Here is a 14,800-nt window from a genome sequence, read left to right as displayed (position 1 = left end):
TTTTGTTCTTTTACTTTAAAATAAGATATGTGCAGTGTGCATAGGGATTTGTTCATAGTTTTTTTTATAGTCCAGCCCTCCAACGGTCTGAGGGACAGTGAACTGGCCCCCTGTGTAAAAAGTTTGGGGACCCCTGTCCAAGATACCACTTGTGCTGTGGGTGGGTCCTGGGAGGTGCGGGGGAGGGGGGGGATGAAGGAGGGGACAGAGCCCCTGGGCCACCAGGAGGGTCCCAGCAGGCTGTCACCCTCGCAGGCCAAGCTCCCACAGCGGCCTGAGTCCCCGGGGTTGAGCCCGTTTGGCGTTGAGCTCACGTGCAGGTCTTGGATTCCCCCCCCGACAGCCCCCGCCACCCCTGCATCCTGTTCCGGCCCCCGTGGGTGGTCCCCCCCGGGCTGAGCTGCAGGCCCTCTCCCCTCGCCCCAGCCCCCCTTCCAGGTGAAGGGCCTGCCTTGGGACACGGGGCAGAGGGCATGTGTGCCAAGAGTGGCCCCCGGGGGACACGTGGCTGTTTGCAGTTCGGAGGCGGCCGAGATAAAGTGGCTGTTTTCCCGGCGGGAACAAAGCCAGGGGGGCTGGGGGCCGCCGGGGCGGGGGGGGCGGGTCAAGGCTAGGCTGGCTGCTCAGGCTCCCCGCCTGCCCAGGCTGCTCTGGTTCTCACGGGGTCTGGGATCATTGCACCATGGGGCCCCCTGCCACGGTGCCAGGACGGGGCAGGCGTAGCACGCCCCCCCACACACACACACCATGGGATAGTCACCCCTCCACTCCCAAGACCCCTTCCCTGCCCCGCAGACAGTTGAGAGGGTCCCAGTGTATCAGACCCTCCCGCATGTGGGTCCTGTCATGCAACAGCAATCTACTTAAGGCCAAACTTTATGGGTCCTGAGATCTGGGTTGAGCCCGGCCCCGGCCCAAAGGGCTGCCAGCCTGAGACAGTGACCCAGATAATAGGAGGGAGGCTGGGACAAGAGGATTAAGGGCTGACATGTTATCGTGTCACCATAAAGGCTACTGGAGGGGAGGGGAGGGGAGGGGAGGACGGGACCTCAGGCCCTGGGTGGTGGGATCTGGAGGAAATGGAATCTCAGATGGAATTTCAGATGGCCTGGCCGGCTGGCTCGGAGCAGGACAGCCTGGGGCTGGAAACCGGCCTCACCCTGCCCACCCCACCCTGCTCCCCTCGGAGGGGGGGCGCCCACAGGCCGCCCCAGACCCCTCGTTCCCAGCTGGGTGTCGGAGCCACGCGGTGCCATGGCTGGGGAGCCCTCGCCGGGAGCTTGAGGCCGTGGCGAGGCTGTGGCTCCCCAGCACCGGACGGACGGGCCCACAGGCCAGGACAGCCCCCAGCATCTCAGCTCCCTGCCATCCATCACGGGCCTGTCACCCAGGAATGCGGTCCAGAGGTGCAGGCCCTCTGACGGAGGCCCCTGCGGCTCCAGCCCCCCCCACTGCACCCACTCCCGTTCACGGAGGAGGGGTCCCCCATCCCCACAGAGGAGGGGTCCCCCCCACCGCTCCAGCTGCCCGGGGTGCTCCCCCTCTGCCCCCACCCCCGTTTTCCAGCCTGAGCTTAGGAAGGAGATGTGGGGGTGTGCACTTAAGTCAGCTCAGGGAGCCCCGGCCTTCGTGTTGGGGGCTCCGGGCACGCCTGCTGAGTGTCTCAGAAAAGGGGGTGCCCCACAAACCTAGCCGGCCGGCTCTCCTTGAGGGAGAAGTGGGACAGCCAGCCCACCGTCCTGGGCCAGAACAGCACATGGCCTATCGCTTCCAAAACGGCGCCAGGCCCCGACAGAGGGCTGGGGTTCCGTCCCGGGGTGGGGGGCCGGCGTGCACCCTGAGAAGACCTGTGCGTTCTGCCCACCCCCGCCCGAGGCCAGGCCCAGCACAGGGAGAGCGCACAGAAAGGGCTGGACGGCTGGACGGCCGTAGGAAGCCCAGCGGGTCCCAAACAGTGGCTGCCCTGCCCCAGGAGCCTTGCATGAGAAACAAAAGTTTGGGGACGGAGGCAGGCAGGCCAGCCAGGGAGGTGCTGGGGAAACCCCACAAACAGCGGCCTCGCCGGGAGGACCGGAAGCCTCCAGCTGACCCTCCGCGCTGCCTGCTGCCCGCAGGCCCGGCTGTGACTCGGCGCAGGCTGCCCGCCTGCTGGCCGGAGCCGTCCATCTGCTGTGCTGTTTTCCTCGGCACCTGGCTGGGGGGGGGGGGTACACCTCTGTCAATCACACACACTTTTTTAAATTTTATTTTAACACTTGAGCCAGCAACTGCCCTGGGGTGTGCGGGGGTGTGGGGGGGGGGGTGGAGAGGAGGAGACAGCCGGGTCTGGCAAGACTGACCTCAGCCCCGGTCACTCACGGCCAGCCCCGTGTGGCCTGGCCCGAGTCCTCAGTCCCTCCTGACCCAGTCCCAGGCCTCTCCTGGGTGGCCTCAGGGACGCTCCCTAGAAGGTCTGCAAGGTCCCCAACTTGGGGTTGTCTGGCTCCAGCAGCCAAGAAGTAGGGTGTGTGTGTGTGTGTGTGTGTGTGTGTGTGCGCGCGCGCTTTGACCCCGGTGTCCCCTGCACCAGAGCTGGATTCTGGTTGTGACCGAAAACACAGCTCGGGGAGACATGCTCTACAACACAGGTGTGCAAGTGACAATGGCACACGTGGCCTCAGGCAGGCTCAGGGGCTCGGGGCAGAGCACCTCTGGACTGGCAGTGAGGAAGGAGGGGCCCACCACATCCCTATTCTGCAGACGAGGAAACTGAGGCACCGGCAGGTGGGAAGGAGTCCCTGAGCTCCCACAACCGCTCTGAGAACCACCCAGGACGTGGGTCTAGGAACCCACGCCTCACCTCCCTCTCTAGGACCCTCCCCCACCCCAGGGCAGAATAGCCCAGCCTTCCTAGGGGGGAAGGTGGGCGCTGGCCAACAGAAAGATTGCCCTGGATTGTCAGGGTCAGGCCAGGGGGCAGACACAGACGCGGAGGGAACGTTGGGGAAGGTCCGAGGCTTCCCTCCAAGGAGGAAGCTTGCAAAGGAGGGCAGGTGTCTGCAAGCCCACCTCTACCCCCCAACTCCCGAGCCGGGGCAGGATGGAGGGGTGCCGCTGGGTGGTCTCTGGGAATACCCCACCCCAGGTGAAGTCCAGGGCACTGACCTCGAGCCTGGGGAGGCAGGGATAGAGGAGGCGGCGGTGGGCGAGAGGCCGGTGGCTTGCTAAGTGGGGTAAAGGGTAGTGCGCCCTCTCTGGGGGCGAGCAGGTGGCCCTGCGGCTGGTCTCACACACACTCCGAGTCCTTCGTGCTGGGTTCCGCCTGAGGGTCCCCTTGGGGAGGGGTCTCTGCCTACTGCCTGCGCCCCACTGGGCATGAATGGTGGCCGGCTGCCCAGAAAGGCCCGTTCTTCTGAGGATTGCCCAGCCCTGGGGGTGTTTCTGGGATTCTCTGCAAGCCGGCTGCCCCCTGCGCCTCACCAATGCGCCACAGGTGTCTACTGTGATCATCTTGACTGGGCAGGATTTTGTCCCCAGCCCCAGCCCCCAGCCCCCAGCCCCCAGCCTGGGCTGGGCTGGGCTGGACTTCTAGTTCTGAGGGGCACGGCACCAGGGCCACGGAGGCCCCGTTACAGATGCCCAGGGGTGCGAACTGCGCCCAGGCACAGGCTCGGGGGGGGGGAGAGGTGCCCCAAAGCCAGCTCGCACTTCCTCCCACCTTCCCCATGGGTCCAGGGAACAGAAGGGGTGTGGGGGGTGTGGGGTGCAGCTGGGGCAACGTCATCATCCTGCTAGACACTTCTCAGGGCCCTGTGGGCTGGGGGGCCCTTGCTCGGGCTGTCTCCAGGATTCCCAGGGGTACCCGCTCCCGCTCCGTGGGCAGGGGGCAGCCTGCGGGTGGGAGAGAGCTCCCCACCCGTGCTGATGGACCCCCGCCCCCCCCCCGCCCCAGAAGCCTGGGCTCAGAGGACCCCTAGGAAGAGTGAGGCTAGGTTTCCTTTCCGAGAGGAGAAAGGGCCACACTGCTTTAGCAAGGGCAGTGGGGGCAGGAGGACCTTGAGCCGCCCGACCCCCACCTCAGGGAGCCCCTGCGCCTTCCGCTCCAAGGCCTCTGCTCCTGAGGCTCGGGAGCAAAGAGCACGGTGGGAGGCGAGGGGCCCGGTGTAGGGATGAGGCCAGGGACCCCCTCCCCAGTCCCCCGGCCGCCCCCATGCCTGGCTCTGGGAGCAGTCACCCCTGAAAACAGGCAGACCATAGAGCAACTTCCCCAGAGCTAGGGGGCAGTGGGGCACCCAGCCTCCAGAGCCTTCTGGCAGGAAGGACCCCGCTCCCACCGGCTGGGAGGCTTCCTCAGAGACCCCCACACACGGCTCGCCAGCAATCAGAGAAGCGCCAGCCACACTGTTTATTTTCAAGTGACATTTTTAAGAAAAACAGCTTCCCCCAAATGCTTGACCTTGCTTTTGGAATGTGGAGAGGCAAACAGCTGTCCACTCCCCGGACCCTGCACAGCAGCCCCTGAGGAGGGACGGGGGGGGGGGGGCTCCTGGGGGACACGGGCTCTACGTGGTCAGAGCGTGGAACCCGGCTCTGGGCCCTGTTCCCAGTCGCGCTGGGTCCCCAGCAGGGCGCTGACCCCCCACCCCACCCCCGCAGCCCCTGCAGGGACAGCTTATCTTGGCCGGGTCCCATGGCCCAGAGCTCGGAGTTCTGGGCCACCGGCTCCCAGCAGCACGCGCCACGGTTCTGGGGCAGCCCCGTTCTGCTGCTCCTGCTGGGCGCCCAGCTAGTGTCCCCCTCGGCCTGCAGCCGGCCCCCGCCCTCCTGCCCTCCTCGGTGCCCTCGCCTCCAGGAAGCCCTCCAGGGCTGCCAACGGCAGAGTCTGCTCGCCGTGGGCAGCTGGCAGCCCCCACGCCTGTGCTGGCCACAGCCAGGGCCCTGTGCCCCCAGGCCCCCAGGCCCCCAGACCCCAGGGCAGAGATCCCACTGGGGTGGGGGGCGGCTGGCTCAGGGACTCCTACCCCAGGTGACTTCCTGGAGCCTGTCCCTCAGCCTGGGTCAGCCAGCGGCTCTCTGCGCCCGCAGCCGGGGGGGTCTGGTGAGCCAGACCACCCCCACTCTCCTGCCCTGGGGTGCCCACAGTCGGAGAGGTGCAGGGTGCACCCCACCCAAGCCCCTTCCCCGGTAATGGCCTTCCCACCCCTGGCCGAGGGGCCTGGCCGGGTCCCTGACATCCCCGCTGCAGAGGGAGGCCGGGAGGGAGGGAGGGAGGGAGAGAGGGAGGGAGGAGGGGGCACGGGCACTGCCCCCCAACCCCCCCCCAACCCCCCGGCTTCCTGTTTCACAGCCCACAGAGCTCTAAAGGCTGCAGGTCCCGGACATCAAAGGCCCGGGAAGCTCATTGTGCTGAATTAAGTGTAAATGAACCAGAGGCATGTGGCTTGCATTTCCACAGTGACGCCTGCCCGCCTGCTCGGGAGGGCTGGGGGGGCCCAGGAGGGGAGGGCGGGCAGGCGGGGAGGCGGGAAGGCGGCCTGGGAGGGTGGCCCCACCGGAACTGCCCCCCCGGCCCCCCCTCGGCCACTGCCCCTTGCCCCCAGGAACTGCATAAACAAGCCCCTCAAGGTGAACCTCCTCAGAACTAACTCCAAAGCACATGGGCTGCGGGGCCAGGATTCCTGAGGGGGCTGCCCGCACTCCGGGCCCCCTCTGTGTGCTCAGCAGGCAGCACTAAATATTTGCCAAAGTCGAGTGCCCTCGAGGGCCCAGGGTGGCCTTGAGTCGCCCTGCTCTGCTTTCTGAGGCCCGCGGGAGAGGTGCTGGCCTCCCGGGGCACGCAGAGCTGGGGGGGGGGGGGCGACCGACAGACAAAGAGCCAGGAACTCTGTAGTAAAACCTGGGCTCTCAGCCCCTAAAGGGTCCTACTGGGTGGGGGGACAGGGTAGAGAGGCCAGAGGGGTGAAGGCAGTTGTGGGGACCCCCCCAGAGAAAGTCGCCAAGCCCAGGGTCCCCCCTTCTACGCGGTGGGACCCCCCTCCTCCCAGGCCCCTGCTCCCCCAGCGACTGCGGAGTTTCCTGGTTCTGCTCAGAGGGTCCCGGGAGGGGCCGGCCAGCCGGAGACCATGTGGTGGGAGCGGGGGCCAGGGGGGGCCAGGGGGCTGGGGAAGGGCGCAGAGAGAGCGGCCAGAGGAGGGGCGCTCAGAAGTCAATGACCCGGAGGGTTATCTTGGGTCTCTTTGCACACAGAGTCTCGTCTGCAAAGTTGGCTGAGCAAACACGGGAGCCAAGGGTCGGGGAGATAGGGCCGGCGGCCCCCCACTGCTGCCTCCTCTGTGCCCCCACGCTGGCTCCTACCCCGCCCGCCTGCCCCGGTCAAAATCCAGCTCACCATCTGCCCCCTTGATGACCCAGTGTTCCAGGAGGCCCCGGGGTCCCAGCCTCACTGGACACCCCGGCCTCCACTCCCTCCCCACCAGGGGACGGCGACCCGGCCGGGTCCCCTCCTAGGGGAGGGCTCCTCCCTGGGCCACGGGCTGTCTTGCTTCTCTGGTGTTACACACTGACATGGGCCTGGTTGGGGTGGCCCTAGCTCATCGTCCCCAGTGATGTCTCTGCTAGACAGGGGTGGTGACTTGATTTACCCAAAGCCACCCAAATCCTGGAGCCCTGCTGGGTCCACTGAAGGGGGTGGGGTGTGGGAGGGTGCACTTCCCTTCGGGAAAGGCCCTGAAACCCCAGAGAAGGGAGACAGGAGGGTTGAGGAGCCACTTTGGAAGCCACTGCAGGCAGGGGTTGGGGAAGGGGCGCCCAAAGGAGGTAGGAGCCTGCCCCCCAGCCCCCCGGGGCTCCCGACCGCCCCTCCTGCAGCTGCCGAGCTAATCCCGCTCTTTCCCCCTGGTGTGAGTCTCCACCACAATCAATCACGGAGGGCTCAGCCTCTCAACCTCGGGGCTGGGACATCTGCAGCTCCAGAGGGTTCCCAGGGGCCAGACCCACCAGAAGGCGGGCTCGCCCTCTCCCGCCCAAGGGGCACCCCCACTGAGAGCCCAACCTAGAGGGACTGGGCCCAAGGGAGGGAGGCCCAGGGCCGTAGAGAGCGAGGCTGGAGCTCATGCCGGAGGTGCTCGGGGGACCCCAGGCTTCGGCTTGCTTCTCAGGAAACCCCACCCCCGTACCCCATGAGCTCATGACACCCTGCACCCCACGGTTCTGCCTCTGGTCACCGTGCGTGCGTGTGGTGACCACTCAGGGCTGGGAGCTGGCTCCCTCACCAGCCGGGGTCAAAGGTCTTTGATGACCCGCTGGAAGAAGAAAGGGGGGCAGGCTGACAGATGGGCACAGCTGGGATTCTTCCACACGGACAGGGAGCCCCCTGCCCCATCCGTTCCGGCCCACCCAGGACCATGCGTCCATCCTCCCTCTCTCTCTCTCTCTCTCTCTCTAATACCCTCCGGCTTCTTCCCAGTACCCAAGGCATTTGCACACATTTTCCAAATTCTCGGGCCATTGCTGTTTCCTCTTCAAATTCCTCGCCCCCCCCTCAATCACCACCACCCCACCCCATCCCCAACCATGGGAAACACGGCCACTGCCTGGACACATGCTCCATCCTAGGACGGGGGTGTGTGTGTGTGTGGGGGGAGCAGCTGGCTGGTCCCGGCAGCTGTGAGGTGTGGGGGTGCCAAGGAGAAGAGCCGATTACAGGGGCGTCATGGGAAAGCCGTGAGGGAGCCTTCCCCAGAGCCCTCCTGCCTCTAGCCTGGGGACGTTCCCTTGCAGGGTTTCTGGCCTCCCGATGGCTCTGGGGGGAGGCAGATGCCGCCCCCCACCCCAGCTGGGACCCCTGTATCCTGCTGGCCGTGGGCTCTGCCAGGAATGTTCATCATCTGCCCGGGCAGAGGAGGCCCCCTCATTGCTCCTGCTGGGACGCTTACTCACTGGCACACAGGATGGGGCCCAGCCAAGCCCCACACAGCCAACGGGCATTCCACACCCAGGACCGAGGTGGCCACAGCTTCCCTCCTGAAAAGAGCTACGAGTAGGAGGCAGCCCAGCCAGGTGTGCCCAGGGCAGACGCCGGGGCCGGGGGCTGTGACCCCTCAGTGGACGCGGGCAGCACACTGATAGCCACGTGGTGACCACCTTGCAGACAGAGGGCAGCTCCCCTGCTGGTGACGGGGGATCTCCCTGCCCACCCGGAGCGGACAGGGAGGGAGACCTGACCCCAGAGCCCCGGGACCCCTCCTGGACATTCCTGGGGCAGCTGTGGTCTCAATTAGCCCCAAATTGCCCAACCAGCCCTTTCTGGTCGGCAGCCCAGGGGTGGGGGCCGTGGGGGACTCTCAGGCCTCCCTCCCTCCTCCCCGAGGCTCTGACGGGACTCTCTCCCACAGCCATTTCTGTTCATTCCTGCCGTCCCTTCTTCTCATAATAAAAAACAATTCTGTCTCCCGCCCGCCTGCTGAGATGGACCCCAAGGCCACAGGGCCTGCAGTGTCCACCCGGGTGGGTTGACTGTGGCCAGTCTGTGCCCTCTTTCCTGGGGCTCACGTCCCGGGGGCTCTCCGAGCCTCGATGATGGGGCTGTTTAAACGGCCAGTCCCTGCACTCACCCCGTGCCTTGCCTCGTCCAGGCCTGGGCCCAGCCGGCCAGCCTGGGGCCCGTCCGAAAGGAGGAATTCTGTGTCTCCTCGGGCACGTGCCCACGGTGCCCGCGGGCTTTCCCGCACTGCGTGTCCTCACTGCCAGCCCACAGGCGGCCACCTCTGTCCCAGGTCAGAGCTCAGTCGCTCTGCCCACGGGCAGAAGCCAGGGGCGGGAGAGCCAGAGGCTGTGGGCTGGGACAGTGGCAGGTCACCGTGGGAAGAAAGGGGACAGTCTCCTGGTGGAGGGCCAGGGTGGGCATGCAGGTCAGCGCCCAGAGAGGCAAGGGTGGAGAGCCCAGGAGCCAGGCCGGCGAGGTGCCACCTCACGGCCTGGGCCTCGGCCGGGGGACGCTGCCCAGCGGGTGGTTGACGACTCCACAGGTGCTCCTGAACTCAGCTTTGTGCTTTTATTGCGGTGACTTGTGGGACACAGAACCTACCGCCACCCTCAGGTCTCCCCGGCACCCCCAAACTGGAGGCTGCCTCCTCCTTGAACTTGCCCGGCCTCCTCGGCCTTCCCCCCCCCCCCGAGGGGAGACGGGGAGAGGAGGCCATTCTACATCACACAGAGGTGGCCCTCAGAGACAGGCGTCCACTGCTCTCCTCCTCGAGGTCCCGGGGAAAGCGGATGGCCGCTGGGGGTGAAGTGGACAGGCCGGGAACATGGCGGAGGGGCCCGTGAGCCTGAGGCCGGCAAGCGAGCTGACCCGTCCGTCCGTCTGTCCGTCCATGGGCCCAGGCCCTGCTGCCCACCTGCTGGCCGGAGGGGTTGGCTGCACAGCTTGACAGCTAAAGGGGGTGGATGGGGGAGTTCACCTTCCAGCCTCTGGTTGTCATTAGCTGTTCCCAGGCGGGACCCTGCAGCCAGCGAGGGCCGGGCTTGCTTGCGGGAGGCCACCTGGACCTCATTATCCTTAAGTGGTGGGGGTCTGAGAGTGTGGGGGAAGGGAGGAAGAGCTGCCCGCCCTCACTCCCGCCCCCTCCCCCGCACACCCCTCCCAGCCAGGACTTTGTGTGTGTGTGTGTGGGGGGGACGCACACACAGAGAGGACTGAATGGGGCCTCCTGCAGCCTGGAAAGGGGGCATCTGTAGACAGTGCAGCCCAGTGGGCTGAAGGACAAAACAGGAGGTCAGATCCTGGCCCTTCCCGCAGGCACCCTGGCTGGAACAGTGTACGGCCAAAGCCCACCACCACCGGCAGTGGGAGGGGTGGAGGCACCTTCCTCACCAGCCCCACCCCGACAAGGGCCCTCCTGGCTCCCCCCACTTCTGTCCCCTCGCCCCCCACTCCCGGCAGGCGATGGATCCAGGGGACTGCTCAGGGGACTGTGGGCCAACACGCGATGGCCCAAGGTCCCCAAGGTGCCCAGGATTCCAGCTCTGCTGTGAGGAGCTCGGCCTCACGGGACCCTCAGCTCACAGGAGGCCCACTGGGTCCCGTGCGGGGAAGGACGAGGCTCTAGGTGGGGACCCCCGGCACGAGTGAGCCACAGTGAGGCCCCCAGCTCCTGCCCCCGGGGAGCAGATTCCTCGAGGGCGGACACTCAGGGCCCGGGCTGGAGGAGCCTGTCCAGCACCCGCACGCAGGGACCCATCCCTTCACCCCGGAGCCCAGAGGAGGATCCCTCCTGGCTGACCACAGGAATGTGCAAAATGGCCACTGGACAGAGGCGGGCAGGGAGGGGCGGGCAGGCGGGGCGGCCTCCTGCCGGCTGACCAGAGGGATGGCACCCTCGCCTCCCCTCGTCTTAACCGCAGCCACCGTGTTTTTACCCACTGAGCAAACACCCAGTCAACGAGGCACAAAGGAGCCGGCCAGAGGGACGGTGGATCCTGTCCTTTCTTCTTAATCCCTTTGGCTTAGGGTTTCCCCGGTCTGGACAGCCTGTCCGAGGGGAAGGCTGCCTGCCCAAGGGCACACGGGCATCCGTCCGGGGACGTCCAGGCAGTGACCAATCCCCGGGCGTCCGGTCACGCGCCCTGCACCGTGGGCCTTTTCCCAGCCGGCCGGTGGGGAAGCTGCCACGGTGGCTCCCCGAGTCTTGGTGAGATGGTCAAGGATGGACCTGTGATGGTGACCGGCGTCTGGCCATGTCCGTGAAGAAAAGAGGAGCACAGGTGGGGACCTAGGACCTCCTTGCCATCCCCTCGGACAAACCGTGGACCATGGAGAGCAACCCTCCCTGCCGCCCCCCGCCCACCATCACCACCACCAGGAGACCACCCTGGGCCGGAGCCCAGCACGGCCACCATCGTGTCTCGGCTGTCCAGCTGGGGACAGGTCAGTTCCCAGACGCCAAGGCCGGAGCAGGTCCGCGATGAACCTCAGACTCACGCTGGGCACGGGGGTGCCAGGTGAGGGGCCCGCCCTGGTCCATTGAAGATGAGACTCGGGCTGGCTGGGACGCCGGCCCCGGAGGAAGGAGGTGATGCCACCCTCCCGGCTGTATCCGGGAGGCGATGCCCAGAGCCCAGCTCCGTGGGCTTGGAGGGTACCAGAACCCCCCCTGGAAACACCCATCACCCCCGCCCCAAGCTGGGAGCCCCGATCCCAACTGTCCTGCATGGTCCCAGGGAGGGGCTCACCCCCCCACCCCAAATCAGGAACTGTTCCCCAAGCCCACCCCAGCCCAGCCTCTTCCCTGCCAAGCCGGCTTCCCAGAGGATGGGGAACAGATCCCGGTCCCTCCCGGAGGCTCCCCGCCTGGGTCCAGGGGATGCCCCTCGGCTTGCCCAGCTCCTGCCGGACGAGGGAGGGGGCTGGCCGGGCCACGCACAGCCTGGTAGCCTCTGGGGTAAGCGGACCTCACGGGGAAAGAGGGTCTATGCTCCCGTCTAATCTCCCGGCCCCCACCCCACGCGGCCTGGGAGTTCTGAATTAAGCAACTAATTAGTGCCCTGCCCCAGCCTCCCCTCGATGGGCCTTGAACTCCGCAATGATGCTCTGCGTTTTTCTGGGGGGCTTTATTTCCAGGCAGCCTTGGGCCCCGGTCCAAGAGAAAGGGGCTGAGGGGGCTGTCTACCCCCCCCCCAACAGGAGGACGGATGTCCAGACAGCGGAGAGGGGGTGGTGTGCGGCCCAGCGAGCTGGCATCCGCTCTGGACAGTGTGGGGTCAAGCCCTCACTCTGAGGGGAGTGCCGGGTGCTGCCTCCCCCCCCCCCCCAGCCAACTGGGGCTCCTGGGAATGGGAGCGGGGCTGCTGAACAGCCCTGGGTTTCTAGAAGGTTCTTCCATGTCTCTTCTGATGTGAGTTACTCTCTGCCATTTGGCCCTATGGGCTGAGGGCCCCTTGGCCTGGGCACCTACCTCTGACCATGGGGAGAGCCCTGGACCTCAACCCCCTGCCCGGCGAAGGGTGTGTGGCGGGGGGGGGCGGCGCGCGGCCGTTCCGGAGACCGCCGCCTTCTCCAGAACCCGTGCTGTGTGAAGAGGCCCCGGCCTGGGGCTGGGGCGTGGGGGGGGAGGACGGAGCAGCCTCACGGGGGTAACGCAGCCCCAGGACCCCCAGCCCCTCTGGACACCTCATGGCTGCCCCCTCCCGCCGGCCCACCAACCTGGAAGTGAAGACATTGGTCTCCTCTAGTTTGGCCGCCCCCGTGACCACTGATTGCCCAGCGTGGTCTCAGGGGGCCGAGGGCCTGGGCACAGCGGGTACACCCAACGGCCGTCCCGAGCCTGTGCAGCAAGAAGAGAGCTCCGCTCTTTGGCCGGTGGACACTGCGCCCCTCTGTCCAGCCCCCACCCGGCTTCCGTGGCTCCCTACCCCCTTCCTCCGCCACCACCTCTGCCACCACCCCGCCCCCCGCCCCTGGGGGAAGGCTCTGCTCCCCCCAGCCCTCTTGCCTCTGCATCTCACGATGTGGCCCTCCCCCCTCCCCCCTCTCTCCCTGACACCTGTCCTCTCTCCCCCCAGCGTCCACTCTGCCCCCCCACGGAGACGCCCCACGCTCCCCAAGGCCCCTCACCTGCGTGCCCTCTCCCTGTGCTCTGCCTCCCAGAACCTTCCACCTCCTCCCTGGACCCGTCTCCACGAGGGGCAAGCGGGGCGGCCAACGAGAGCGTGCTCGTGCGTGCGAGCGTGGCGGCCTGGGAGGTTGCTGGCCACCTCCCAAGGAGGTTCAAGGAAGTGGCCGTGTGGGTGGCCATGTGTGTGGGTGGCCCGGGCCGGGTGGAGGAGCAGGGTGTCCCCTGCAGAAAGCATGCACCTCGGGGTGCCCCGCCTTCGCAGCCAAGGCAGGGCGAGGTCTGGCCGGGGCTTCCCCGCTGGTGCCTGAGTGACCCAGCCTGAGACGGAGCCACCAAGAGCCGGGGGGTGGGGTGGGGGAGGTCGAGGGGGACCTGCAGGCAAACCATACCTTACCCAGTGACCACGGGGTCCCTACCGTGGCCCTCGGACCACCCTGGAGCCTCATCTAGGCCTCATGGAACCCTGGCGGGACAGGACCTGGGGCCCACGGAAACATAACCTAACTGGGTGTCCAGAAACAGCTCCACCACTGGCCGAGGGCGGCCCAGGCCTTCCTTGCATGGGGCTTCCGTCCCAAGAGCCAAGCCGGCCAGCGGTCTGCATCCAGTCTTCTGGGGCCGGGGCTGCCCACTGGACTGCAGGCTGGCCTGTCTGGGATGCCCTTCACTCCGGGCTGGCCACCTCTCTCTGCAAGCGGGCGCGTGGGCGGCTGGAGGAGGCGGCCAGGCAAGCTGGCAGTGGAGCAGAGGGTGCTCTGGCTACCTGGCTTCCTACAGGGGTTGGGAGGGTCCCAGCGGGCAGGCGGGCGGGAGGAACACGAGAGCTGGGACAAGGAGCCTGGAGGTGGGAGGCAGCAGGGTGGGAGCCTGTCCCCGGGAAAGGGGACTGTCCCCAGGAAAGGGGACTGTCCCCTGTGGAGCTGCGCCAGGCACCGCCGGCCGGGCCCTCTGGGGTTTGCAGAAAGTGCTGACCTGCGGAGCCCACGGGCCAGGCTCGGGGAGGACAGGAAGGAGCTCGCCGTCTGGCCTTGGGCACCGCTCACCCGTCTCCCATTTCCAGGGCACCGGAGCTACCAAATCTGCCGGCTCTGTGCCTGGGCTGGGCTCTCCGGCACGCTCAGGGCTGGGCTGCCGGCCTCTTGGGAAGGAGGGTGAGATGCGGTCCACCCCTCACCCAGTGCCCTGGTCCGGGCTGCACACTCTGGCCTTCCCAGCACGTCCTCCCAGTCCCTGGACAGTGTCTCTCCCTGGGAGCCGAGAGCGATGGAGCCGCCGCCGACCCTGGAGCCGTCCCCCTCTGCCCCCCACACCAGTCTGTGCTTCCTCCATCCCCAGTTCTCACAGCCGAGGACAAGGGCAGGACCACACACTGGGCAGCCCCAGTCCTTGGTGGCCCGAGGCTACAGGGAGAGGTGTCTGAGGAGCGGGGAGCACAGCCCAGAGGCCATTTCCAGGCTCTGCCCAGAAGGAGGAGGGTGGGTGGGCAGCAGAGAGAACCAGGGTGTGTTCCCTCTTTCTCCCTCCTGTGTGGCAGGTGAGGGTCGGAGTGGGCAGTGCCTACGTGTGGGGTGAAGGAGGAAGAACCGGCCCACAGGGCCGAGACGGCCAGGCCGGGCTGTGGGGTCTGCCAGGCATCCCTGGGAGAAAAGGGGGCACAGACTGGGGAGGCGAACGGGCACAGGCGGGCCAGCTGGTTCTGAAGCTCAGTATGAGAGAGAGAGAGAGAGGGCTGGCCCGGGGTACTAACACCTTTCACGTGGGGGCCTTGTGTCGGGGCCCCAGGGAGGTCACAGAGCAGAAGGGGAGGGAGGGGTCTCAGACCTAAACCTAACACAGGCCCCAGGAAAGCAGACTGGGGAGGGGTCTCAGACCTAAACCTAACACAGGCCCCAGGAAAGCAGACTGGGGTGGGGAAAGGACAAGCCCCCCCCCCCCAAGAAGGACCCCGGGGGCTGTGGAGGAGGCTGCAGAGGTCCGGGCCTGGGCTGGGGCCTGTTGGGGAGCCAGCCCCACGTTATGGGGAGGGGGTCAAGGAGAAGAGCTGCGGGGGGCCCATGGGGGACCCCGTGGAGCCGGATGGTGGAGCCCGGCTGGGTGGGAGAGACACGAGGTGGGGCTCGGGGTGGGGGTGGGGGTGCTAGGGTTTGCCCCTCACCCCAGGAGTGGTATCTGGGGCCTGGAGGATTGGGGTGGGGGGTGCTAGGGTG

General features: G+C 67.0%; 1 long non-coding RNA gene across 1 annotated transcript; it reads right to left on the bottom strand.

The window, feature by feature from the left end:
- Positions 1-9,034: 9,034 nt before the first annotated feature.
- LOC136388515 (uncharacterized) lies at positions 9,035-12,633 on the bottom strand. The gene is made up of 3 exons (XR_010748184.1): positions 12,593-12,633; positions 12,182-12,302; positions 9,035-9,413 (listed from the first exon to the last, which is right to left on the bottom strand). It is a non-coding gene; the product is annotated as an uncharacterized lncRNA (long non-coding RNA).
- Positions 12,634-14,800: the final 2,167 nt, after the last annotated feature.

This window comes from Saccopteryx leptura, chromosome 1 (assembly GCF_036850995.1).
Source record: "Saccopteryx leptura isolate mSacLep1 chromosome 1, mSacLep1_pri_phased_curated, whole genome shotgun sequence".
In the NCBI taxonomy this organism is placed as follows: Eukaryota; Metazoa; Chordata; class Mammalia; order Chiroptera; family Emballonuridae; genus Saccopteryx; species Saccopteryx leptura.
This window is presented reverse-complemented; position numbering and strand designations above follow the sequence as displayed.